At 46.8% G+C, this 27,662-nt stretch overlaps 1 long non-coding RNA gene and 1 pseudogene across 1 annotated transcript; both read left to right on the plus strand.

Annotated features, from left to right (window-relative positions):
- The first annotated feature begins 2 nt into the window (after positions 1-2).
- LOC139358538 (uncharacterized) lies at positions 3-18,904 on the plus strand. The gene is made up of 3 exons (XR_011613667.1): positions 3-294; positions 17,726-17,892; positions 18,782-18,904. It is a non-coding gene; the product is annotated as an uncharacterized lncRNA (long non-coding RNA).
- Positions 18,905-22,751: 3,847 nt separating this feature from the next.
- Positions 22,752-27,414, plus strand: LOC139358849 (spermatogenesis-associated protein 31E1-like; annotated as a pseudogene).
- Positions 27,415-27,662: the final 248 nt, after the last annotated feature.

Here is a 27,662-nt window from a genome sequence, read left to right on the forward strand (position 1 = left end):
AATCAGAGTAGGCCTAGCCTTTTCCTCTCATCCAATCAGAACATGTAGTTTATAATCCGGTATATAATGAATGTTAAGTGGGCGAGTCTCCCTATTCCAGCCTTGTTTGTGTCTGACTTCGTAGCTGCTCGGTTTCCAGTTTGGAGTAGGAGGTGCTGGCTGCTGCAGGTTGGAGGCTGGAGTCTGTGGGGCTGTAGCTGTCCTCGCAGACTCGTCTCGCCGGCTTGCTTTTTTCGCTGCAGTTGGTGGCAGCCGCGGACACTGCAGCTGGCCAGAGCATAGAAAGGCGTCAGAGTAAGTGCGCTATCCAGGGCTGCACTGCCCGTGGCCTGGGACGGTTTGGGGCCCTATCTCTGGTGTCACTGCCCGCCTTGAGTGGCTAGTTGGGTGTGCTATCTGGGGCTGTGCTGCCAGATAGGTTACGACCATTATTGCTTCTATGCAGTGATAGATTAATCCAATGTGATGTAAGGACTTCAGTGGTGTGTTTGGAATTTTGTATATGGTTGGTGTTGAGCTTGAAGGCTTTCTTAATTGATGGCTGCTTTTGGGCCAACTATGGAGATGAGGTTTTTTACTCTGTATACAAGGTTTTTTCCTAATGTCTGAAGAGCTGTCCCTCTTTAGACTAGCAATTAAGTTCACAGGGGGATTGAGTAGTTCTGTAGGTAAACTTAAGGTTGAACTAAGATTCTGTCTTGGATAACTAGCTATCACCAGGCTCGGTAGGCTTGTCACCTCTACCCATAAATCTTCCCACTATTTTACTGCCTAGACGGGTGCGCTGTTTCAGCTGTTTTTGGGTAGCTTGTCTGGGAATTGAGCTTTAGTTCTTTCGGGGAATTGAGCTTTAGTTCTCTTTGCGAAATTGTTTCTAGTTAATTCATTATGCAGAAGGTATAGGGGTGAGTTGTTGCTATTTTGTGCTTGTTTGATATTTTTTGCTTTCCCTTACGGTACTGTATCTATAGCGCCAGGATAGAATTTCCATCGCCTATACTTTTGGATTGGTAAATGGTTTAGTGTAAATTAGTTTGGTGTTAGTTTTGATTGGGTTTGGAGCTAGTGTTAGCTCAAGGCAATCAAATGGTATTGAGATCTTCCGGGTGTAAGCCGGATGCTTTATGTTAAGCTATGCTTTGATTTATCCAAGTACACCTTCCAGTACACTTACCGTGTTACGACTTCTCTCCTCTGTATAAATATTGGGGTGTTTAGTTAAGTTAGTCCTTAAATATACTTGAGGAGAGTGACGGGCGGTGTGTGCGTGCTTTATGGCCTGGTTCAATTAAGCACTCTGTTCTTAATTGTCTGCTAAATCCTCCTTGGACTCTTAGGTTTCTTAAGAGTTATCATGGGGTTTTCTGGAGTAGAAAATGTAGCCCATTTTTTTGCCATCTCCTAGGCTACACCTTGACCTAACGTTTTTGCGGGGACGGTTATGCTAACTTTGTGGCCTTATCAGGGTTTGCTGAAGATGGTGGTACATAGGCTGAGCAAGAGATGGTGAGGTGGATTGGGGTTTATCGATTATGGAACAGGCTCCTCTAGAGGGATGTGAAACACCGCCAAGTCCTTTGAGTTTCAAGCTGTTGCTTGTAGTATTCTGGCGAGTAGTTTTGCTATTTTAATTATTGAGGTTTAGGGCTAAGCATAGTGAGTCTCTAATCCCAGTTTGAGTCTTAGCTATTGTGTGTTCAGAAATTTTAAAGCCACTTTCGTAGTTTATTTTACATCAGCTAAGGTTTTACAATTTAGATGGAGTTTAGCTTTATTCGATTAGATCTTAAACTCCCTTTACGCCGGTCTCTATTAGCTTGGGTTAATTGTATGGCCGCGGTGGCTGGCACGAAATTAACCAACCCTAATTGTAGCATAGCTTAGTTAAACTTTCGTTGATTGCTAAAGGTTTGTCACTGCTGTCTCCCATGGGGGTGTGGCTGAGCAAAGTGTTTTGAGCTTCATTGTGCGTGCTTGATACTCCATATGATCGTTGTGATTTATAGGGTGTCCTCACTGGGGCGGGGATGCTTGCGTGTGTAATCTTGCTAAGAGTTAATAGAAAAGCTAGGACCATACCTATTTGGTAACGGGGTATGTAAGTCCGTCTAGACATTTTCAGTGTCTTGCCTTAGGTGGCTTAAGCTACGTAAACAGGAAAGAAGTATAGTTGTGAGGTTTTGTCTTTGGGGTTGTGGTATAAGGATACAGATTTAGTAGTGAGTAAATGCGTGGTAACGAGAAAGCAGGGAGAAGATGGAAATTGGTGTTAAGAGTGGTAAGGTGAAGTAATTTTATATTAGTTGAGGGAATAGCAGTTGAAGTTGTGCATAGCTAAAAGATGAGAACGTAAGCTCTGGCTGGGCGGATGAAGGCTTTTGTTTTCGGGGTTTGGCAAAAGCCAGTTTTTAAGGGGAGAAGTCAGAGATGGGGGGGTTGTTAAAAGTTTCTTGTGTTTTTGTAGTGTAATTAGGAATGGACTGTAAAACAGTTATTAATATGTCTTACAAGCATGAATTAAATAACACCTTGTAGGAATCATGTGGGGGCTAGGATATTGAACGCAGGTGCGATCGATAATGGCATGAACTAGGAATCAAAGACAGGCGCTGCGGGACGTGTTGTGGCCGGACCGGCTTTCTGCGATGGGGTCGCGTGCAGACCAGAGATAAAAGATACCAAATGTATGGAGAGCTCCGGTGACTGGTTAATAGGGTGATAGACCCGTGATCCATCGAGATGTCTTGTTTAAGGGGAATGTGTGGGCGATCTTGATTGTATGGCCCTGAGGTAAGAACCAATGCCGGATACAGTTCATTATAGCTACCCCCCACGGTTTATGGGCCTGGAGCGAGGAGAGTAGCACTATTGTGTGGGATATTGATTTCAGGGAGGATGGTGACCAAGGGACCCCTAAGTGAGGGAGGTATCCGTAGTGACGAGGATTTATTTAATCGGATGTGCTATGTCCGGCAAATGATGTGATGTACTGTGCACGGTAAGTGAATAATTAGTTTGGTTGGTATTCGGGGTGGGGACATTTGGACTTTGAGGCTTAATGGAATGTGTTATAGTTGATTAATTTATGAGAATACTTGCTTGTAAGCATGTTGGGGACTGTTGTTAGTAAATATGTAATGATATGTGCTAGGTACAGTTAATCATATATAGTACTATATAATATTCATGTTGGCTAGCAGTAATGCACGATTTACATACAAGTGTATGAAAATAATTTAATACTGAAGTTGCATTTAAAGTTTGCACACCATAGAATACAGAAAGTAGTTCAAATTAGAATGCCAGTTTTGGGTGTTGGTGGTGAAGTTAGGTACTTTCTTTCTGAGTTGCCCTAGGGGAAGTTTTCCATTTCCAGTTTACAAGACTGGTGTACTGATCTGTACTACGAGGGCAGGTTCACTTGAGTAAGTTGTTTTTGGTTAGAGAGGCAAGTGGTATTAAGACTAAAATTGTGATAAAGTATATTACGGATGCTACTTGTCCGATAATCATAAAGGGCTGGTTTACTGGTTGGCTTCCGATTCAGGTGAGAGGTAGTAGAATTGTGGTTAGGAGTCAAAATAGGGATTGGCTGAGTGGGCGGAATGCTATACTTTGTTGTTTAGATTTGTGGAGAATGGGTATGATTGCTAAGATAAGGATTGATAGGAGAAGTGGCAACACTCCTCCTAATTTATTGGGAATAGATCGTAAAATTGCATATGCGAATAGGAAATATCACTCTGCTTTAATGTGTAGAGGAGTGTTTAGGGGGTTGGCTGGGATATAGTTATCTGGGTCGCTTAGAAGGTCAGGTGAGAATAGTACTGTTATTAAGGCTATAAAGAGGAGGATTCGGCCTAAGATATCTTTGATTGTGTAGTAGGGATGGAAAGTAATTTTGTCGGAGTGGGAGGAAATTCCGCAGGGGTTATTTGATCCTGTCTCGTGTAGGAATAATAGGTGCAGGGTTGTAAAGGCTGTGATAATAGAGGGTAGGATAAAGTGAAGGGTGAAGAATCGTGTAAGAGTAGGGTTCTCAATGGAATACCCGCCTCAAACTCATTGGACAAGGTTGGTTCCGATGTATGGAACTGCTGATAGTAGGTTTGTAATTATAGTCGCACCTCAGAATGATATTTGGCCTCATGGGAGTACGTAGCCCATGAAGGCTGTTGCTATGGTTATGAGTAGAAGTGCAATGCCAATGTTTCAGGTTTCTATAAGAATATAGGAGCCATAATAGAGGCCTCGACCTACATGTAGAAAGAGACAGATGAATAATATAGAGGCACAGTTAGCATGGAGATAGCGAAGGATTCAGCCGTAGTTACGTCTCGGACGATGTGTGTGACTGAGGAGAAGGTGGAGGAAGTGTCTGGTGAATAGTATATTGTTAGGAATAAGCCTGTAATAATTTGTAGAATTAGGCAGGTTGCAAGAAGTGAGCCGAAGTTTCATCATATGGAAATGTTGGATGGGGTGGGTAAATCAATAAAGGTGTAGTTAATTATTTTTAAAATCGGGTTAGATTTGCATGTTGGGATCATTGGTGTTTTTGTAGTTGAAGTACAACGATGGTTTTTCATATCATTGGTCATGGTTGGAGTCCATGTAAGAACAATGGCATATATTTTATTAAGTATATTATTAGTCATGGGGTTTGTGGGGTTTTCTTCTAAACCACCTCCTATTTATGGAGGGTTAGCATTGATTGTTAGTGGTATGGTTGGTTGTGTAATTATTTTGAATTATGGGGGGATTTATATGGGTTTAATGATGTTTTTAATTTATTTGGGAGGCATAATAGTTGTTTTTGGTTATACTACAGCGATGGCTATTGAGGAATACCCTGAAGCATGGGGGTCAGGGTTTGAGGTTTTTGGAAGCTTTCTGATAGGGTTGGCGATGGAGGTGGGTTTAGTTTTATGAGTTTTAGATTTTGATGGGTTGGTAGTGGTGGTTAATTTTGATAATATAGGGAATTGGGTAGTTTTTGAGGGGGAGAGATCAGGGTTAGTTCGAGAAGATTCTATTGGTGCAGGTGCTTTATATGATTATGGGCGTTGATTAGTAATGGTTACTGGTTGAACGTTATTTGTTGGTATATATATTATTATTGAGATTACTCGTGGTAATAGATTATGTTGTTAGGAATAGAGTTAGAATAAGGGGAATAAGGAAAGAGAGGGAGTAAAACTTGATTATACCTCTCTGAGTGGTTGTGATGGTGGAGGTAATAGTGTGGATATGTGAAATTGTTTTGGGCATAGATTTTTCTAGTCAGATTGAGTCCAGTAAGAGGGAAGATAGGTTTTGGCTTATAAGTAGGTTTTGGTAGGAGGTCATACGGTGGATTGTAGTGGGATAATATCCTAGTATATTAGAGAATTTAAATACATGTGATGGTATACTTATTTTAAGTTTGTTGGTTATGAGAGTAAGGTCTAGGGCTACTAGGAAGCCCAGAGTGGTTAGGTACAGGGCTGAGAGTTTTAGGTGGAGGGGCATTGTTGATTGGAGGAGTGAGGTAGGAGAGATGTTACTGGTGATGAGAAATCCTGCTAGCATACTGCCGATTGTGAGGCATTTGATTGGGTTCAATAGGGTGGGGTTATTCTCGTTAATGTTGATTGAGGTTGGGAAGCGAGGTTGTCCTGTTAGGGTTATGAAGATAGTTCAGGTGCTGTATGCACTTGTCAGGGATGTGGCAATGAGAGTAATAGATAGGGCTCAGGCATTGGTATATGACATGTTTGCGGTTTCGATGATAAGGTCTTTGGAGTAGAAGCCTGTGACAAAAGGTATAGCTGTGAGTGCTAGGTTGCCGATGATTAAGGAGGTTGAAATAAGGGGTATTATTTTAAATAATCCTCCTATTTTTCAAATATCTTGTTCATTGTTTAGGTTATGGATAATAGATCCGGAGCAGATGAATAGTATAGCTTTGAAGAAAGCATGAGTACAGATATGTAGGAATGCTAGATATGGTTGATTGATACCAATAGTAACTATTATGAGGCCCAGTTGACTTGAGGTGGAAAAGACTACGATTTTTTTAATATCATTCTGTGTTAGGGCGCAGACTGCTGTAAATATGGTGGTGATGGCTCCTAGGCATAGTGTGAGGCTTTGGATTAATGTATTATTTTCTATTAGAGGGTGGAAGCGGATGAGAAGGAACACCCCAGTGACAACTATTGCGCTGGAGTGAAGTAAAGCTGAGACTGGGGTTGGGCCTTCTATGGCGGAGGGTAGTCAGGGGTGAAGACCAAATTGAGTTGATTTTCCTGTTGCTGCCAGGAAAAGACCTATCAGTGGGAGAAGACTTGGGTTGGAGTTTAGGACGAATATTTGTTGAAAGTCTCATGAGTTATAATGTAGGGTAAATCATTTTATGCTTAGGATAAAGCCAGTATCATCGATGCGATTGTGTAAGACTGCTTGAATGGCTGCTGTGTTGGCTTCTGTTCGAGCATGCCATCAGCCGATTAGCAGGAATGATATAATTCCCACGCCTTCCCAACCAATGAAAAGTTGGAAGAGGTTATTGGCGGTGATTAAAATTAGTATAGTGGTGAGAAATGTCAGAAGATATTTAAAGAATTGATTAATATTTGGGTCTGAGCTTATATACCATAGTGAGAATTCTATAATACACCAAGTAATGAACAGTGCGATTGGGATGAATATCATAGAAAAGTGGTCTAATTTAAAGCTTAGTGTTAATTCTAATGTTTGGATTGTTACTCAGTGTCAGTTTGAAATAATTGCTTCTCGATCCAGGAAAATGTCTAGGACTGTGGGAAGGAGGCTGATGATAAAAATATATATTATAGTTGTTCTTATGTAGTGCGGGTATGAGTGCTTTTTATTGGGTTTAATAAAAGTAATAGTAATCGGTAGGATTAGAGTGGTTAGTGTTATTATGGTGATGGAGGTATACATGGTTGTTACTTTTACTTGGAGTTGCACCAATGTTTTTGGTTCCTAAGACCAATGGATAGCTGTAATCCTTTAAAAGTTGGGAAAGCCGTATTTATTAAAAACAGAGGCATGGATTAGCAGTCCTTGCTAGCTTTCTCGGTAAATAAGAAGTGGTAGGCCTCTATGATTAGATTCACAATCTAATGTTTCGGTTAAACTATATTTATAAGAGGTAAAGCCTAGAATAATACTGGGGTTAAGGGACAGGAGGATAATAGGGGAGAGGTGCATAAATATTAGTATGTTTTCTCTTGTAAAGGAAGGTTTTATGTTAGTAATATGATATGTGAGTATTCCTCATTGTGTTGTGGTAAATATATAGAGGGAATAGAGGGCTGTGATTAGTATGTTAAGTCCTGTAAGTGTAATAGTGATGTATGATCAGGAGAATGAGGTTATTATTACAAGGAGTTCCCCTACTAGGTTAATACTAGGGGGTAGGGCAATATTGGTAAGGTTTGCTGTAAATCATCAGAAGGTTATTAGTGGAAGTAGCGTTTGGAGTCCTCGGGAAAGTAGTATGATACGGCTATGGGTTCGCTCATAGTTTGAGTTTGCTAGGCAAAATAGTATGGATGAGGTGAGCCCATGGGCGATTATAAGAACAGTTGTGCCAGTAAAGCTTCAGGGAGTTTGAATGAGGGAGGCTATAATTACCAGGGCTATGTGACTTACTGAGGAGTATGCGATGAGTGATTTTCGGTCTGTTTGTCGAAGACAGGTTGAGCTTGTTATGGTTATGCCTCATAAAGATAGTATGAGGAAGGGGTAGGCTATGTATTCTGTTGTGAGACTAAGGATAGAGGTGAGTCATATTATGCCATAGCCACCTAGTTTCAGGAGTACTGTGGCGAGGACTATTGACCCAGCAATGGGAGCTTCAACATGGGCTTTGGGAAGTCATAAGTGTAAGCCATATAGGGGTATTTTTACTATGAAGGCTATTATGCATGTTAGTCAGGTAAGACTATGGGATCAGGTAGTTGTTAGTTTTTGAGCTACAAGCGTTAGTAATGTGATATTTAGAGAGCCAAAATTATTATAAGCATAGATTAGCATAATAAGTAGGGGGAGAGAGCTGGCTAGTGTATAGAAGAGGAAGTATGTGCCTGGGTTAAGGCGTTCTGCTTGGCTGCCTCATCGGGTGATGATAATTAGGGTAGGAATGAGAGTGGTCTCAAATAGAATATAAAATATGATTAGTTCTGTAGCTATAAATGTGAAAATTAAAGAGATTTGTAGGAAGACCATTATAGAGAGGTAAAACTTTTTTCATGGAGGGGATTCATTGTGTAAGTGGTATTGGCTTGCTGTGATTCTAAGAGCTAAGAGTCAGGCGGTTAATATTAGGAGGGGTGTTGTTAGTGGGTCGGAAGATAAATAGGTTGAGTGGTTAAGGAGGTTGTTGCTGGTTTGGTTGAAAAATAACAGAGGGATAGTACTGATGATTAGACTATGCACAGTTAGGTTAATTCAGATTATGTTATTTTTGGAAAATCATGTTGTCGGTAGTAGTATAATTGTGGGGATAACTATTTTTAACATTGAAGTAAATTTAGGTTGTGGATATAGCCTATACCGTATGTGTTGGAGATTGAGATTAGTAGGGCAAGGCCAATCGCTGCTTCGCAAGCAGCAAATACTAGTAGGGCAATGGGTATAATATTAGCTAGGGAGGAATATATGTTTGAAGCTGTAAGAGCACTTATAATAAATAGTGATAGCATTATTCCTTCTAGGCATAGTAGGGAGGATATTAAGTGTGAACAATAGTTTAGCATGCCTAGGAGTGAGATTATAAATGCTAGTGTGATGCTTATATAGATGAAAGGCATTTGGTCAGTACGACTATCATAATCTAATGAGTCGAAATCATTTGTTTTGTTTAAACTACTTAGCAATTCGGCTCAATCTAGTCCTTTTTGAGTTGATTCGTAGGTCAGACTGAGAGTTAGAATAATAATTAGTATAACTGACGATTTAAGCATAGTTGGAAGCTCTGTTGTTTGAAGGGCTCGTGGTAGGGGTAGTAGTAGGGCGATTTCCAGGTCAAATAGTAGAAAAGTAATGGCAACTAAGAAAAATTTTATGGAAAAAGGAATACGGGCAGGGTTTAATGGGTCAAAGCCGCATTCGTAAGGATTGGTATTTTCTGCATAAGAATTCAGTTGAGGTAGTCAGAATATGATGATTATTAGTAGTAGGGTTAGAAGAGTGTTAGTCATTAGGGTCAATACTAGGTTAATTACTCTTTTTCGAATATTATCGAAACTAGTTGATTGGAAGTCAACTGTACTAGTTATACTAAAAGAATAGGACCCTCATCAGTAGATAGAAACATAGAGGAATAATCAGACGACGTCTACAAAATGTCAGTATCAGGCAGCGGCTTCAAAGCCAAAATGGTGGTTTGATGTGAAATGATAGACTAGTTGACGGATAAGGCAAGTAATAAGGAATGTAGATCCAATGATAACATGAAGTCCGTGAAAGCCTGTAGCAACAAAGAATGTTGAGCCATAGATACCATCGGAAATAGTAAAGGGTGCTTCAAAGTACTCTGAGATTTGTAGTAGGGTGAAGTAAATGCCTAGTAGGAGCGTAATGAGTAGAGCTTGAATTATTTGTTTTCGACTACTCTCTATTAGACTATGATGGGCTCAGGTGATTGTAACCCCTGATGCAAGTAGTACAGAGGTGTTTAAAAGAGGTACTTGTAGTGGATTTAGGGGAGTAATTCCTGTTGGTGGTCAGTGTCCTCCTAGGTGTGGGGTAGGAGCGAGGCTTGAGTGGTAGAATGCTCAGAAGAAACCAGTGAAGAAGAGAATTTGTGAGATGATGAATAGGACCATTCCATAACGAAGGCTTTTTTGGACGAGTGTTGTGTGGTGGCCTTGGTAAGTACTTTCTCGGATGATGTCACATCACCATTGGTATAGGGTTAATATATTGGTTAGTAGGTCTAGTATTAATAGAGTGGTGGAATGAAAGTGGAATCATATAATTAAGCCAGATGTTATTAGGAGAGCTGAGAGAGTTCCTGTTAGTGGTCAGGGGCTGGGTTTAACTATGTGGTAGGCATGAGATTGGTGGGTCATTAGGTGTTATCATGTAGATAAAGGCTAACTAATAGTGTGAACACATAGGCTTGGATCAGGGCTACTGCGATTTCTAGAATAGTCAGTAGTACTAGGAGTACGGAGATTAGTGAGGTAGCAGGGAGGTTGATGGCTGGTAATGCTAGTGCAGCACTTCCTATTAGGTGCATTAGTAAATGGCCAGCTGTGATGTTAGCGGTTAAACGTTCAGCTAGGGCCACTGGTTGAATAAGTAGGCTAATTGTTTCAATAATTACTAATACAGGAATAAGGAGTGTGGGTGTACCTCGTGGCAGAAAATGGGCTAGAGAGCTTTTAGTTTTGAAGCGAAGACCTATAACTACTGTTCCTGCTCATAGGGGAATTGCTATAGATAGATTTATAGAGAGTTGGGTGGTGGGTGTAAATGAGTGAGGTAGAAGTCCGAGAAGGTTAGTTATTGTAATAAAAATAATTAAGGACATCCGCATGAAGGATCAGGTTTGTCCTTTAGTATTATGGGTTGTTATTATTTGTTTTAGAGTGAGTTGGATTAGGTTTTGTTGAATAGTAATTAATCGGTTATTAATAAGGCGCTTGGAGGTTGGAAGTAGTAATGTGGGGAGTAGGCTGATGGGTACTGCAGCAGGCTGGCCTAGGATTGTCAGAGTGGTAAATGGAGTAAATAGATTTTCGTTCATTTTAATTGTGAAGGGTTGTTGTAGGTTTGTGTACTGGGGGTTTTTTGTAAGGGGGGTGAATAGTAATTTGTGTTTAGTAGTTTTAATTGTATAATAAGAAATAGTGTGGGGAGTATAGTTATGATAATAGTAAGTCATGTGGATGTATCTAGTTGGGGCATTTCACTGTAGAGAGGAATGTTTCTCTTGATCTTCAACTTAAAAGGTTAATGCTAGAGTAGCTGTACAGTGTATCGGTAAGACTATTTTGTAGAGAGTTGTGGAGTGAGGTGTGTTAGAAGTGGGGGCGTGGTCTATAAGGTAAATACAGGTCCTATTTCAAAAATTTTTAGTGGAATTAATTCTGTGACAATAGGTATAAAGCTATGGTTGGCGCCGCAGATTTCTGAGCATTGTCCGTAATAGACGCCTGGTCGTATAGCGGTGAATGTAGTTTGATTTAAGCGTCCAGGAACTGCATCTGTTTTCAGACCTAGGGTAGGAATTGTTCATGAGTGTAGAACGTCCTGAGATGTGATTATCATACGGACGGGGGCTTCAATTGGAAGAACTACTAAATTGTCAACTTCTAGAAGTCGAAGGTCTCCTGGGTTTAAGAACAGCGGGGGGAGTATATAAGAGTTAAAGATCAGTCCCCCATAGTCTGTATATTCGTAGCTTCAGTGTTATTGGTGTCCAATTGATTTGATAGTAAAAGAAGGGTTGTTGATCTCATCTGTTAAGTATAGGATGCGTAAGGATGGAAGAGCAATTAGGATTAAAATGTTTGTGGGTAAGATAGTTCAAATGGTTTCTATATCTTGATCGTCTGTGATATTGGTGTTGGTTAGTTTTGTCGTAAGGGTTGAAGATAGGACGTATAATACTAGGAAGCTAATTAAGGATACGATTATAAAAGTGTGGTCATGAAAAGTGATTAATTCTTCTATGCTAGGAGATGTGGCGTCTTGTAGGCCTAGTTGAACTGGGTGAGCCATATAAGATATATAGTGTTTAACCTATGACTGAGCTTTGACAAAGCTATGAAATAGTTTTTCGAATATCTTATTGAAAAAGTTGCAGAGGTTGCAGGGTTGGCTTGAAATCAGTTTTAGGAGGTTCGATTCCTTCCTTTTTCTCATGGTTTAATGTAGGCTGGTTCTTCAAATCTGTGATAGGGTGGAGGGCAACCGTGTAGTCATTCTAAGTTGGTGGAAGGTTGTTCAATTAATAAGACTTTACGCTTTGAGGCAAAGGCTTCTCAGGTTATATAAATTATTAATACTACTGCTACTAGGGAGATGAAGGAGCCTATAGATGATATAATATTTCACGTGGTATAGGCATCGGGGTAGTCAGAATAGCATCGGGGTATTCCAGATAAGCCAAGGAAATGTTGTGAGAAGAAAGTTAAATTTACACCTACAAATATAATGGTGAAATGAGCTTTAGCATAAGTTTGGTCTAGAGTGTAGCCTGAAAATAAGGGAAATCAATGAATAAAACCTCCTATGATAGCGAATACAGCTCCTATTGCCAGGACATAGTGAAAGTGTGCTACAACATAGTATGTGTCGTGTAGTACAATATCTAGTGATGAGTTTGCTAGTACGATACCGGTCAAGCCCCCCATAGTAAAAAGAAAGATAAAGCCCAAGGCTCAAAGTATTGCAGGGGATCATTTGATACTGCCTCCGTGAAGCGTGGCAAGTCAGCTAAAGACCTTAACGCCAATGGGGATTGCAATAATTATAGTGGCAGAAGTAAAGTAGGCTCGTGTGTCTACGTCTATACCCACTGTAAACATATAATGGGCTCATACGATAAAGCCTAAAAACCCAATTGATATTATAGCTCAAACTATACCTATAGCCAAATAGTTCTTTTTTTCCAGAGTAATATGTTACAATATGGGAAATTATTCCAAACCCAGGCAGAATGAGGATATAGACTTCGGGATGGCTGAAGAATCAGAATAGGTGTTGATATAAGATAGGATCCCCTCCTCCAGCAGGATCTAAGAAGGTAGTGTTTAGATTTCGGTCTGTTAGTAGTATAGTAATTCTGGCAGCTAGTATTGGTAGGGAGAGGAGTAGAAGGATGACTGTGATTAATACTGATCAAATAAATAAGGGGGTTTGATATTGAGATATTGCAGGGGTTTTATATTTATGATAGTGGTAATGAAATTGATAGCTCCTAGAATGGAGGAGATGCCTGCTAGGTGAAGTGAGAAGATAGTTAGATCTACAGAAATTTCCTGTAGGAAATACTAAATATTCCTACATTTAGTATTTAGGGTGGGAGAAATTTCCTGCTAAAGGAGGATAAACTGTTCAGCCTGTTCCAGCACCGGCTTCCACTGTGGCAGATGCCAGTAATAGTAGAAAGGAGGGGGGAAGAAGTCAGAAACTTACATTATTTAGGCGAGGGAATGCTATGTCAGGGGCACCAATCATTAGAAGTACTAATCAATTTCTGAAGCCTCCAATTATGATGGGTATGACTATAAAGAAGATTATGACGAATGCATGGGCTGTAACAATAACATTATAGATATGGTCGTTGCCTAGTAGGTTGCCTGGTTGACCTAATTCAGCTCGAATAAGAAGGCTTAGAGCTGTGCCTATGATTCCAGCTCATGTGCCGAACAGTAGGTAAAGAGTTCCAATATCTTTATGGTTTGTTGAGAATAACAGTAGACGAGCATAGGTGGGAAAAAGGAAGGGGAGGCGGGTCAAATGGCTGAGTAAGCATTAGGCTGTAAACCTAAAGACAGAGATTAAGTCCTCTTTTTACCAGCCCCGAGATGGTTTTCATGTTGAATTGCAAATTCAAAGGAGCAGCTAATTTCTGCTGGGGCTTCTCCCGCCTTTTTTCCCCTGCGGCGGGAGAAGTAGATTAAAGCCAGTTGGTTAGGGTATTTAGCTGTTAACTAAAATTTGGTGGGTTTGAGTCCCATTAATCTAGTAAGGGCTTAGCTTAATTGAAGTAATTGATTTGCATTCAGTTGATGCAGAGCAGAATCTGCAGTCTTTATGTGTCTCAGAAATTAAGCATGGTTTGAATTACTAAGGGCTTTGAAGGCCCTTGGTCTTACTTAACCTAAATTTGTAGAAGATGGCTAAGGTTAGTGAGGAAATTGGTAAGAGGAGGGTGGTGAGGATAATGAGTGAGGGGATGAGAAGTGTGGGTTTTGTGCTTTTGAATTGTCACTTTATTTTTGTATTGTTGGATGTAGGAAGTAGTGTTATGGAAGTGGTGTAGATTAGGCGTATGTAAAGGTATAGGTTGAGTAGGGTTATGATAATTATAATGGTGGAAATGGTGAAGTTACTGTTTTTTGTGAGTTCTTGGATGGTAATTCATTTGGGCAGGAAGCCGGTTAGTGGGGGTAAGCCTCCTATACATAGGAGAGCAGATGATATTAATGGTAGTAATCAGGTTAGTTTGTTTCAAGCGCGAGATAGTATGAGAGTTGTGGTGCTTGAGTTTAGGTTGAGAGCTAGGAATGCAGTGGTTGTTATAATAATGTATATAGCTAGGTAATAGATTGTGACATTTGGGTTGTAAATTAGTGTTATTATTATTCAGCCCATGTGAGTAATTGAAGAGTGTGCTATAATTTTGCGTAGTTGTGTTTGGTTAAGGCCCCCTCAACTGCCGACTATAATAGATAGAGTTGAGAGGGTTAGGAGAGTGCTTGTATTAGTTGAAGGGTATATTTGATATATAATTGAGATGGGGGCTAGTTTTTGTCATGTGAGGAGGAGTAGGCCGGAAATTAAGGATGTCCCTTGAGTGACTTCTGGGACTCAGAAGTGGAAAGGAGCTATCCCTAGTTTTATGACTAGGGCTGTTGTTATAATTAAAGATGAAAGTTTGTTGATGTTGCTTGTTATGGTCCAGCATCCAGAGAGCAGGTTGTTGCAGATGACTGCTATTATGAGAATTATAGATGCGGTGGCTTGTATTAGGAAATATTTAGTAGCGGCTTCTGTAGAACGGGGGCTTGTCTTTTTGATTAGGATTGGGGTGAAGGCTAGTATATTTATTTCTAAGCCTGCTCAGGTGAGGAATCAGTGTGAGCTTAGTGACGTAATGAGAGTACCTGTGATTATGGTGGAGTAAATAAGAAGTTGGGCTAGTGGATTAATTAGTACGGGAAGGGTATAACCAACATTTTCGGGGTGTGGGCCTGATAGCTTATTTAGCTGACCTTACTTTAGGATGGAGTGTGGTGGTGGGTAGCACGGAGAAATTTGGGTTCTCAGGGGTAGGTTCGATACCTATAATCCTAGAAATAAGAGGGTTAGGGCCTCTGTCATTTACTCTATCAAAGTAACTCTTTTGTCAGACATATTTCTAGGTCTGAGGGAGTAGGTTGGAGATTGTAATAGGTGTTGAGATATGTCATATGAGAAGGGCTAGTGTGAGTGGGAGGAAGTTTTTTCATAGTAAGTGTATGAGTTGATCATAACGGAATCGGGGGTATGCTGTTCGGATTCATAAAAATAAAGAGGTTAGGAAAAGTGTTTTGGTGGCAAAGCATGTCGTAAGTAGCTCTGGGGAGTGAATAGAGTACAATGTGCCTAGGAAGATTGTGGTTGTTAGAGCATTTATTATAATAATATTTATGTATTCAGCCATAAAGAACAGAGCGAATGGACCCGCGGCATATTCAATGTTAAAGCCTGAGACTAGTTCTGATTCGTCTTCTGTGAGGCCAAAGGGAGCTCGGTTTGTTTCAGCTAATGTGGAAGTGAATCGTATTGTAGTCAGGGGTCATGATGGTAGGAGGAGTCAGAGATACTCTTGTGTTGTGATAAGTATATGAAGATTAAATGAGCTGCTTATCAATAAGATTGACAAGAGAATAATAGCGAAAGTAAGTTCGTATGAAATTGTTTGGGCGACAGCTCGTAATGCTCCGATTAGTGCATTGTTTGAGTTTGATGCTCATCCTGATCATAAGATAGAGTAGACGGTTAGGCTTGATGTAGCTAGGATAAATAGAAGTCCCAGGTTAAAGTTAATTAGTGGGTGGGGTATAGGGAGAGGAGTTCATAGGAGAAGAGCAATGGAAAAGGCCAAGGCTGGTGCGGTAATGTAGAGAATGGTAGTAGATGTTGAAGGTTTTAAGGGCTCCTTGGCGAATAATTTTATTGCGTCAGCAAAGGGTTGTAGTAATCCATAAGGGCCAGCAATATTTGGCCCTTTGCGTAATTGTATATAGCCTAATAATTTTTGTTCAATAAGCGTGAGAAATGCCATAGCAGCTAGTACAGATATAACAAGGAGTAGAAGGTTTGTTTTTGATACGGTGTTAAGAAGAGGAGTTGAGCCTCTGACTGTAAAGTTTTAAATTTTATGCAATTGCCGGGCTCTGCTATCTTAACAAACCCTGTTTTTGGGTTGAGTGGGTGTTATTTTGTTAGATTGAGATTAGGTCATCTATGGAATGAGGGCACTTTATGAAGTGGGCCTTATTTCTCTTGTCCTTTCATACAGGGAGAAATATAGAATAGATAGAAACCGACCTGGATTGCTCCGGTCTGAACTCAGATCATGTAGGACTTTAATCGTTGAACAAACGAACCCTTGATAGCTGCTGCACCATTAGGATGTCCTGATCCAACATCGAGGTCGTAAACCCTATTGTCGATACGGACTCTGGAATGGGATTGCGCTGTTATCCCTAGGGTAACTTGTTCCGTTGGTCAAGTTATTGGATCAATTATAGGTGTTAGTCCGTTTTGGCTTGTGTAGCCTTAGCATAGGTTGTTCGGAGGTTTAGTTATGCTCTGAGGTCACCGCAACCAAAATTTTTAATGCAGGTGTAGTGGTATAAGGGTAGGTAGATTTATGTAGTTTTAATTGCATTAATAAATTAAAGCTCCATAGGGTCTGCTCGTCTTATTGTTTCATGCCCACCTCTTCACAGGCAGGTCAATTTCACTGGTTGAAAGTAAGAGACAGTTGAACCCTCGTGGTGCCATTCATGCGAGTCCCCATTTAAGGAACAAGTGATTATGCTACCTTTGCACGGTCAGGGTACCGCGGCTGTTAAACATGTTGCACTGGGCAGGCAGTGCCTCTAATACTGGTAATGCTAGAGGTGATGTTTTTGGTAAACAGGTGGGGTTGAGTTTGCTGAGTTCCTTTTACTTTATTTTAACCTTTCCTTAAGGCATGCCTGTGTTGGGTTAACAGTATGAGAAGTACTGGCTTGTTTGTATTTATTAGTACTGGGCTGTTAAGTATCGGTGAAGTTTTTCGGTCTGATTCAGGCTTATGCGGTGGAGAAAATGTACATGTTACTTATATTTCTGATGGCTTCAATCTCATTACTGGTTACCAATCTGTTCTGGTCTTGCACGTTTTTACTGTTCAACCTAAACAGGTTGTATGCGTCTAGAAATTTGTCAATTTCTACTAGACTTTCCAATTTGTTGGCGTATGATAGCCAGTTATGATCCTTTGAATTTCTGAAGTATCAGTTGTAATGTCTTCTTTTTTTATCTGTTGATTTTGTTTGAATCTTGTCTTTTTTCTTAGCCTGGTTAAAAGTTTGTCAATTTTGTTTAGCTTTCCAGAAAGCCAAGTTTTTGTTTAATCTTTTGTACTTTTTTATTTAAATTTTATTTCTGCTGTGATCTTATTTTCTTATTTTCTTCTTTTGGGTTTAGTTTGTCCTTACTAGTTCTTTAAGATATATTGTTTATTTGAAGTTTTTCTTTTGTTTGGATGGTAGGCACTTCTAGCTATAAATCTCTGCCTTTGTACTGCTTTCTGTGTAACGTAAGTTTTGCTGTATTGTGTTTTCATTACCATTTGTTTCATAAAATTTTTCAATTTCTGTCTTAGTATCTTCATTGACCCACTAGTCATTCATTCAGGAGCATATTGTTTAACTTCCATGTGATTGTATGGTTTTCAAAATTACTCTTCTTACTGATACCTAGTTTTATTCCTTTGTAGTCAAAGAAGATGGCCATGGAGACAGCAGCGTGGTTGGAGTGGTAGGAGCCGGCCATCAGTGAGAGCTGCTCCGGGCCTGGCTGCTGAGTGCTAAAGCCTGCGGCCCAGTGACTTCCTTCACTGTGGTTGGTGGTGGCGGTGACAGAGACTGCAGCATGACCAGAGTGGTAGGGCAGGGGCTATCGGGGCTGCACTTTTCGCAGTGTGGGGTGGGTTGGGGGCACTATCCAGGGTGTCATTGCCTGCATGGGGGGTACTAGTTGGCAGCACTGTAGAGGGCTGCACTGCCTACAGTGCAGGGGGTGGGTTATAGGCACTTTCTGGGGCCACAATGCCCATGGAGGAGGACAGGTAAACGCACTGTCGGGTATACGCTGGTGGCGGCGTTGGGGGATGGAGGTGGGGTGCGCTATTGAGGGCAGGACTGACCGTGAAGTGGGGGCGAGTTTGGTGCTATCAGGGGCTGCACTGCTGGCGGCAGTCAGCAGAGTTGGCAGCAACAGTGGGCATCCAAGGAAGGAGCGGTTCTGCTCTCCCTGGACGCCACACTCCAGAGGGCCACCTACTCTTGCTCGTACTGGAGCACGGCAGGCACACAGTGTTTCCGTGGGAATCCTGAGCGTGGCAGAGCCCCCACACCCACCGTGGCTCCTGGGCCCGTGCACTCTGGGTCTGTGCCTTAGAGGCTGCCAGGACCCCCGGGTATGCAGTAGCAGACACCATGGGGGAAAGGGCCCTGTGCGTGGAGACATCCAGAACAGGAATTGGCACCTGGGTGTGGAGGGCTGGGCTGGGTCTGAATTTTTCTGCTGCTCCTGTTCCCCGAGGATTGCAACCCCAGTGGGCCCAGTGGTTCCTGTGGAGTGGGGAGCTGGGCACTGTGGTGTCTCCAGCACCCACTCCAGGCCCCAGTTCCTGGCCAGCTTGGGCCAAAAGGAGAGGCTGAACTTTGGAGGGTGGGTGCGAGTGCCTTTGCTGAAACTGGCCCCTGCCACCCAGTCCCTGGCATGACAAGTTGAGGCTCCTAATGATACCACCCCTCACATCTTCCTCTAGGCTTTTCTGGCTTTGCCCGCCCAGCTGCTCTGTGCCAGGAGGAGGAGGAGACACATGGAGCCTGTGACACCACGGCTTGCCTCGCTGACGGTGGGTGGCAGTGACGGAGACAGCAGCGTGCTGGAACGGTAGGAGAGTGACCACGCTAGGAGGTCAGGCGGCTACAGCCAGGGTTGGGAGTCAGGCTAACAGCAATGGCCGGGCTGCGGCAGTGGCCGGGTGGAAGAAGCCTTGTAGGGAGGGCTGTTGCATAGGCAATGTGCCTGGCTTTGCCCTGTCACTGCCATGGACCTGGCCCTGTACTGCCCTGCCTTGCCCTTGCCCTGCCCGACTGTTACCTGGACTGTCTTGGCCCTGCCTTGCTCTGATCCCATGCTGGTTTTGCCTTTGCACTGGCCTTACCCTGAAGCTGTGCTGGCCCGGCCTTGGCTCTGGCCCTGCCTCTTGTCCCGACCCTGGTCCTGTCATGGCACTGGCCCTGCTAGTGGTCATGGTCCTGCTCCTGTTCTGGCCTTGACCTGGCCTTGGACGTGTCCTGGCCCAGATTTGTTCTGGCCCTGCCTTGGCCCATCCCTGCCCTGGCCCCACCATGGCCCTGCCTGTTGTGCCCTCTCCTGGTACTGACTTTGCCCTGTCATGGCACAGTGGTGCCATTGACCTGCCTTACACTGCCCTGGTTGTGCCCTGGCCCTGCCTGGCACTGGCCTCTCCCGGGACCTGCTCTGACCCTGCCTTGGCCTTTGTCCTGTCCTCACTATGGCCTGGCCCTGGCCTTGTTCTGGCTTAGCCTGGGCCCTGGCCCTAGCCCTGGTCCTACCGTATCCCTGGCCTTGCCCTTATCCAGACCCTGGCCCTGCCTCTGCCCTGGCCCTGGCCTGGAACCTGGTCCTGTCAAGGACTTGCCCCGACTCTGCCATGGCCCTGGCCCTGCTCTGCCTTGGTCCTGGCCCTGACCCGGACCCTTTCCTGGCTGTGCCCTGGCCATGGCCTTTCCCTGGCCCTGAGTTGGCAGTGGTCTGCCTCTGGACTTGCCACCACCTTACCCTGCCATGCACTGGATGTGTCATCAGCCTGCCCTGGCCCTACCTTGTCCCTCACCCTAGTCTTCACTAGGCCCTGCTCTGGACCTGGCCCTAGCCCAGACCTGGCCCTGACCCTGGCCCTGGCCTTTGTCCTTCATAGCCCTGGGCCTGAAGTGGACTTGGAGGTGTCCTGGCCCTGGAATGACCTGGCTCTGCCTTGGCCTGTCCTTGCCCTGCCCCTACCATCAGCTTGCCCTGTTCTGCCCTGTCCTAGTACTGACCCGGCTGTGTCATTGCCCTGCCCTACCCTGCCTTGGCTGTGCCCTGGCTCGATTCCGGCTCTGGCCCGGCCCTGTGCATGCCATGACACTACCTCAGCCTTGGCACTAGCCTGGTCCTTTCCTGGCATCAGCCCTGCTCTTTCTATGGACCGCCTTTTGTCGTGTCCTGCGCTGGCCATTCCATGCCCTGCCCTGCCCTGACTCAGCCCTGGCCTTGGCATTGCCCTTGGTCCTGCCATATTTCTTGCCCTGTCCCTATCCTGGCCTTGGCCCTGACCCTTACCTTGCTCTGGCCCTGCCCTTGCCCTTAAGCAGCCCCTGGCCCTGTCCTGGCCCTGGCCCGGCCCTGGCCCTTCCCTGCTTCAGACCTTGCCCTGGTTCTCCCCTGGCCCTGACCGTGAAATGCCTGGCCCTACCCTGGCCTTGCACTGCCCTGGCCCTTGCCCTGACTCTGGTCCTGTCACTGGAAAAGCCCCAGCCCTGTTGCTCGTCTTACCATGGCCCAGACCCTGCCTTGGCCCTGCCCTAACACTGTTCTGGACCCTGGCTGTGCCAAGAACCTGCACTGTTGTTGCCCTTGTTTTGCTCCTGTCCCGAACCCATGGCCCTGTCCCTGGCCCTGCCATTCCCTGGCCCTGCTCAGGTCTTGGCACTGTCCTGGCCCTGGCTTGCCTTGGCCCTATGCTTTCCTGGCCCTTCCTTGCCTGCCCTGGTCCTGCCTTGGCCGTACTCTAGCTTTGACCCTGCGCTGGCCCTACCTTGGCCTTCACCCTAGCCTTGCCTGGGCACTGTGCTGGACCTGGCCATAGCACAGACCTGGTTGTGGCCCTGGCCCTGCCATGGCCCTGTCCCAGACCCTAGCCCTGCCAGGTACCTGTCCTGGCCCTGCTCTGGGCCTGGCTTTGTCCTTGGTTCTTAGATGGCCCTGACCCTGCCCTTGCCCTGGCACTGGCCTTGGACATGTCCGTGGTCCTAACCCCGGCCCTGCCCTGGAGCTGTCACTGTCCTGGCCCTGCCTTGGCCCTGGCCCTGGCCCTGCCAGAGCCATAGACCTGCCCTGGTTGGTCATGCCCTGTCTTTACCCAGTGCTACCCTGGGCCTGCTCCACCCTGCCCTGGCTCTGCCCTGCCTTTGGCCCTGCCCTGACCCCGCCTTGGCCCTCACACTGGCCCTAGTGCAAACCTGGTCCTTGCTCTGGCCTTTGGCCCGGCATTGACCACTGCTCCTGACCGTGGTCGTGCCATGGCCCTGGCCCTGCCAATGATCCTGACAGTCCTGGCCCTAGCCCTGTCTTGGCCCCATCCTGGTCCTGGCCCTGGCCTGACCCTGGCCCTGAAGTGGATTTGAAGGTGTCGTGTCCCTGGTTTAATCTTGCTCTGCCTTCGCCCGTCCCTCTCCTGGCCCTACCATGGCCCTGCCCCTTCCCTGGCTCTGCCCTGGTCTTGTGCTTACCCTGAGTGAGAACTTGACCCAGCCCCAGCCTTGTCCCAGACCTGGCCATGGCCCTGCCCCTGCCCTGGGCCGGCGCTGGCACTGGCATGGACCCTGGACCTGGCTCTTGGCTACTTAAGGCCATACCCTGGCCCAGCCCTCCTCCTGACCCTGTCCTGGCCCTAATTTGCTCTGGCCCTACCCTGGCATGCCATTCTCGCCCCACCCCTGACCCTGTCTCTGTCCTGGCTCTAGCTAAGTTGGCCATGGCCGTGTTCCTGACATTGCCCTTTCCTGGTCCTGGCCCTGGCCCTGCCCCGGCCCTGCTCTGGCCCTGGTCTGAACCCCGGCCCTGCAATGGACCGGCTTGGCCCTGCCTATACCGTGTCTCTGGCCCTACCTCTGCCCTGGCCATACCCTTGCCCTGGCCTGGACTCTGATCCTGGTCCTTGTCCTGCCCCAGCTGTGGCCCTGGCCCTGCCCTGCCTGTACCCTGTTCTATCCTGGGCTGGCCCTGCCGTTGCCTGGTCTTGCTCTTGCCCTGCCCTAGCCTGCCTTGCTTGTGCCCTAGATCTGCCCCGGCCTTTGCTCTTGTCTTGGTTCTAGCACTGACTCAGCCGTGGACCTTCCCTGACCTTGCCTCAGCCCTGGCACTGCCCTGGCCTTGCCTTGGCATTTGCCCTGCTCTTTCTAATTCCTGGCTCTGGTCCTGCCTTGCTCTGATCTTGTTCTGTCCTGGCACAGCCCTGGCCCTGGCCCTGGTCCTGCCCTTATGCAGGCCTGACCCTGCCACTGCTCTGGCTTTGACCTGGACCTTGGCCATACAGTGACCCTGCTTTGACCGTTTCCTGGCCCTGGCCTGGAACCTGGCTGTGCCAAGGACTTGCCCTGGCTCTGTCATGGCCCTGGCGTTTTCTTGGATTTGGATGTGTCCTGTCCCTTATTTGCCCCAGCCCTTCCCTGGCTCTGCCCTTCCACTTCTCTGGGGTAGGGACAGGGTCAGGATCAGGCCAGGGCAGGGTCAGGTCCAGGGTAGGGCCTTGGTAAGGCCTGAAGATGGGAAGGGCCGGGGCAGCGGCAGGGCCAGGGAAGGGTCAGGGCCAGGGATATGGTAAGACTAGGGGCAGAGCCAGCGCCAGGGCAGAGCAGATTATATTAGGCTATTTTTACAAATTTTGTTTTAGATTTTTGAAGTAATTATAGTAGTAATAATAATATCTGTATTATGTTGTTTGTAATAGCAGTAGTATTTGTAGTAAATCATTACTAAATTTTAACTTATACTTTCTTTGCTTCAGGTAGTGTTCTATGAGTATAATTTTAAAAATACGTATATCTGTGAGGCATCAATTCTCACAATTACTCTATGTGCTAGGTACTTATGGGATCCCCATTTTCCTAACATAGGAAACAGACCTAAAGAGGTTAAGTACTTGGCCAGATTACTCCCAGCACTTTGGGAGGCCAAGGCAGGGGGATGGCTCGAGCTCGGGAGATTGGGACCAGCCTGGACAACACTGTGAAACCCCATCTCTACTAAAAATGCACAAAAATAGCTTATTAAAGTTTCTTGTATCATTCTGGTTACAAAACACTGGTCAAATACACAGGGCATGGTTTGGGCAGGGCCGGGGACAAGGTCAGGCCAGGAATGGGCCAGGGCCAAGGCAGGGCCAGAGCTAGACTTGGAGGTGTCCTGGCCCTGATTTGCCCTGCCCCAACGTTGGCCCAGCCCTGCTCTGGCACTTCCTGCCATGCCCTGTCCCTGGCCTGAGCATTGGCCCTGGCCCTGTCCTGCTTCTGGCCCTGTCCTGGAGTTGACCAGGCATTGCCATGGCCCAGTCCTGCCATCGCCTTGCCCCCTGTCCTGGTGCTGCTGTGGCCCTGCCTTGGCCCTAGCTCTGCCTCAACCCTCGACCTGCCCTGACCCTGCTCAGCCCTGGAACTACCCTGACTCTGCCTTGGTGCTGGTCCTCTCCTCTCTATGGCCTGGCTCTGGCCCTGCCTTGTACATGCTCCGCCCTGCATGTCCCAACCTGGGCCCAGCCCTGGTCCTACCGTGTTCCTGGCCCTGGCTGTACCCTTGTTCTGGCCTTGACCCTGCCCTGGCCCTCTTCTGGCCCTTCCTTGGTCCTGCTCTGCCCTTCCATGTCCTGGCCTTGCCCTCACCCTACACTGGTCCTGCTCAGCCCTGACACTGCCTTGACCCCGACCCTGCCTTCTCCCCAGCCTTGTCCTTGCCCTGCCCTGGCCTGACCCTGGGCCTGCCGTGTCCATGACATGGCCCTGGACCTGCCTTGCCATTCTCTGTCCTGGTCCTGTATTGTCCCCACCATGCTCTGGTCCAGCCCTTGCCCTGGTCCTGTTGCCAGTCCTGCTACTACTATGGCCCTGCCCTGTTTTTGGCCATGCCCTGTGTTACCGTAGCCCTGCCCTGCGTTGGCCCTGGCCCTACCCTGGCCTTCTCTTATCCTGGCCTCCCCCTACCTTGGCCTTTTCTACCTTGGCCTTTTCCACCCTGGCCTTTTCCACCCTGGCCTTTTCTACCTGGCCTTGCCCTTCCCTGGCCCAGCTTTGTCCTTGGTCTGGCCCCAGGCCCTGGTCCTGACAATGCCCAGGCCCCACACTGGCCATGCCTTGACCCTGGCCCCTCCTTTGGCCCTGCCCTGTCCCTGTGCTATCTTAGTCCTGCCCTGGCCCTGAACTCGCCCTCACCCTACCCTCACCCTACCCTGGCCCTGCCCTACCCTGGCCTTGCCCTGCCATGACCTTGCCTTTGGCATGCCCTGGCTCTGGTTCTGCCCTGGCCCTGCCCTTGCCCTGGACCCTCCCTAGGGAGTCATGTTTTTTCCCTGGTCCTTCTTTGTCCCTGCCCTTGCCCTGGAACCTCCCTGGCCATGTTTTTTCCCTGGTCCTTCTCTGGTGCTTGCCCTGGCCCTGGCCCCTTTCTGGTCCTGCCATGTTTCTGGTCTGCCCTGCTCTGGCCTCCACCCCGTCACCAGGCACATCGACCTTCTCAGAGCCTTTTGGACCACAATCAACGCTGAGTGCCTCCAGGCCACCAGAGCCCTTGCTTCCCCTAAAATGACCTGCACCCTGACTACATATGCTTTTTCCTCCTTCACCACAGCCCCATGTTCCCATGACCTCCTCTCCACCTCCACCCAACTCCAGCCTGGCTGGACTTCAGTGTGGCTCCACAGTATGCCCCATCCCCCAGAGCTGCCTTTTCCACAACCAGGGGCTGCCTTCTCCAGCCAGGGTGATCTCCGGCTTTGGGTGCTCCAGTGATCCCATCTGGGACCTCTCCTGCTGGAGGGAGGCTGCCACCACCTGGGGCCTCTCCATTTGCTCACATGGCAAGTCCCAGCAACAACATCTTCTCGACCACCCCCCAGAGTATTCCTTCTGGGGAGACCCCACACCCAGGCAGATGGAGGTAGGTGCCTGCACATTCATCCACCCCGACATGCAGAAGCTGCTGGAATCTCTCATCACCAATAGAGCAGTGATGAAGATGTGGCAGGAGAAGGAAAGGGGGCAGGCAGACTACCTGCAGATGACATCACTGGGGAAGGAGTGGGACATCACGACTCTAAATCCCTTCTGGAATGTGACAACCCAGCCACAGCAGCTGCCGGGTCCTCAGTAGGTCTCTGACATCATGGCCATGGGGGACCAATTAGAGCAGAAATGCAGCCAGCTCTTCTGAGACCTCCCCTCTTTCAATAGTGAGTTCCTGGTGGCCATGGCCTAGGTTTCTAGAAACCCTTCCTCACAGAATGCACACTCTGAACCATTGGATAAAGCCTCCAATTCTCTTCCAGGTGAACCTGAAGTTGAGGCATCCTCACAGCTTTCCCAGGCACAACCCCAGCCCCACACATGACCCAGCCCCAACCTTTCACTTCAACCTGGCCCTAGTCCCAGTCCCCCCCTCTGGTTGGGATCCAGATGCAGGCCAACTTCTCACCCCCGTCCCAAGCCTACCATGCTCTTCTCCACCCCAGATTAGGGTCTGTGGAGCATCTTGCCCTACATCCCAGGAGAGGACAGTCTGTCAACCCCACTGGAAAGGAATATCTTGAATGGCCCTTGCAGAAGTGACCAAAATGGAAGAGAGTTTTTTTCCTTTCTCCTCCAAAAGTCTCAGTCTGTCCTGAGCCAGCCCACTGACCACCTTTGCAAGGAGAGGCCAGCCTCCCAGAGCCCCAAGTCAGCCCCCATCCTTCCCAGGGTTGCCACCAGCCCTGAGGTCCCAGAGCACCAGTGGCAAGGAAGTAGTGCCATGCACCAGGAGGAGTCCTGTGGCCCTCCCAGCAGATTCCATCTGGAGACATGCTGCAGCCTGAAGGGGAATTCCCAGGGAAAACCCAGAGTCAGGCTGAAGACACACAGCGGGCCCTTTTGCCCTCCCAGGCTTCTGAATTTGAAGAAAAGGCCAGGAATGATATGCAGAAGACAGGGTTCAGGAGCTCTGGAAGGTTCTCTGGGAAGAAGTGCTTACGGTCCAAACTAGAGCCACAACCAAGCCAGGATCAAGGCACAGGAAGGACTTCAGCGAAGGTTCTGGAGAAAGATGAGGAGGCAGAAAGTGACTTCAGGAAGCCCTGGAAGTACCAATCAGTAAGTTCCACACCCAGGGACCCAGACAGGAAGCATTTGGAAGACAAGCTGCAGGTCCATCTGGACAGGAAGGTGGGGGAGATCAAGGAGGGCTGGATCCCTGTATCTGTGTATTGCTCCTGGTTCATGGCCAAACGTGCTGTTCCCAAGTCTGCCACCCACAGGAAACCGAGGAAGCTGGCATCCTGGAGGAGTGGGAAAGCCCGCGTGAACACCTCCTAGGAACTTTCCTTCCTTCATCCCTGCACCCGGCAGATGCTGGAAGCACATCTTTTCAGGTTCCGTGTGAGGCACAGGTGGGGTCCAGACCTCTAGTCCCTGGGGTCCATAAATATCCAGGCAGGTGAGGCTCAGCCCCCACTGCTCCCACACTCCACCTTTTCTCTCTGGGCCTCCTTGGAATCTCGGGTTGAATCTATAGCCAAGGTTGTCATTTTATTGAGAAAACCTCCCCAGAATGGTCCAGGAGACAACAGAACAACAGGCAAGTCAGTCCCCACTGTGAGTTGCCCTGTCCCTGCCCCACCACCTGAGCAGGAGGAAGGCCAGAGGCCTCCAAGAGGGTCCCAGTCAGCTGACACCCATGAGCAATCAGAGGCCTCTCCGACTGGACAGGAGGACAGGGCGTCCTCTCGGTCCCCCATGTGCAGCATTGTAGGCAGAACCTGGTGGAGCAGGACTGTCCTGGGGTCCAGGAAACCCAACCTTGAGGGGAGTGTGGATTCAGAAATGGCTGGGAATGAAGCATAACTTGAGATTGAGAGCATGTCCCCAGGAGACCCCTGTCATAGTAGATCCCTGCAAGAGCTCAGCATAGGGTCCCAGTGGGCGAGGACCAGAGATGCCCTGGAGGCACTGGAGGCTGAGGAGGAGAAGCTCTGTACTTGGGAAGCCACCTTGGGAGCCAGCGTGAGGGCAAGTTTGGGAAGTGTTCAGGTGGATCTGAGGAGCACAGGGACTCTGGGGACCACTAGTAACCTCTCAGTGTCTACAATCTGTGTTGCTCAGGATCCAGGGCAGCTGTGTCTGAAAGCACAGGTGGTCAGTGAGATTACACTCTCAGTGCAGGTAGACAGAGCAGCAGCTACCAGGCCATATCTCCAGCATCCTCCTCCAGGAGGGTCCCACAGGCCTGTGCCTTCAGGCTGCCACATGGATACGCTCCCAGTCACAGACAGGCCACCCACTCAGGACCCACTCTCCACCTCCCAGAGTGTGAAGGGTCTTAACTCTTTCCAGTAGCCAATATCATGTTTCAAAGAAAATCTGTAAAAATAAAATGGCATTGAAACTTCAAATTTAGTGGTATAAAGAAATTTCCAAATTCAAATTATTCCATCTAAGTTACTTATTTTATAGTTCAAATATGAATACTCTTGTAAGTTTTGAAAACCTTCAAAGTAAAATTCTGATGTTTAGAGAATACAAACTAAAAACATTTTGCTTAAAAACATTCTTTCTAATGTGCCACAAATTTGTTTTACAACACGATTACCAAAAAAGATGTATTATTAAATAATT

The sequence above is a fragment of the Macaca nemestrina genome, chromosome 15, assembly GCF_043159975.1.
Source record: "Macaca nemestrina isolate mMacNem1 chromosome 15, mMacNem.hap1, whole genome shotgun sequence".
Taxonomy (NCBI): domain Eukaryota; kingdom Metazoa; phylum Chordata; class Mammalia; order Primates; family Cercopithecidae; genus Macaca; species Macaca nemestrina.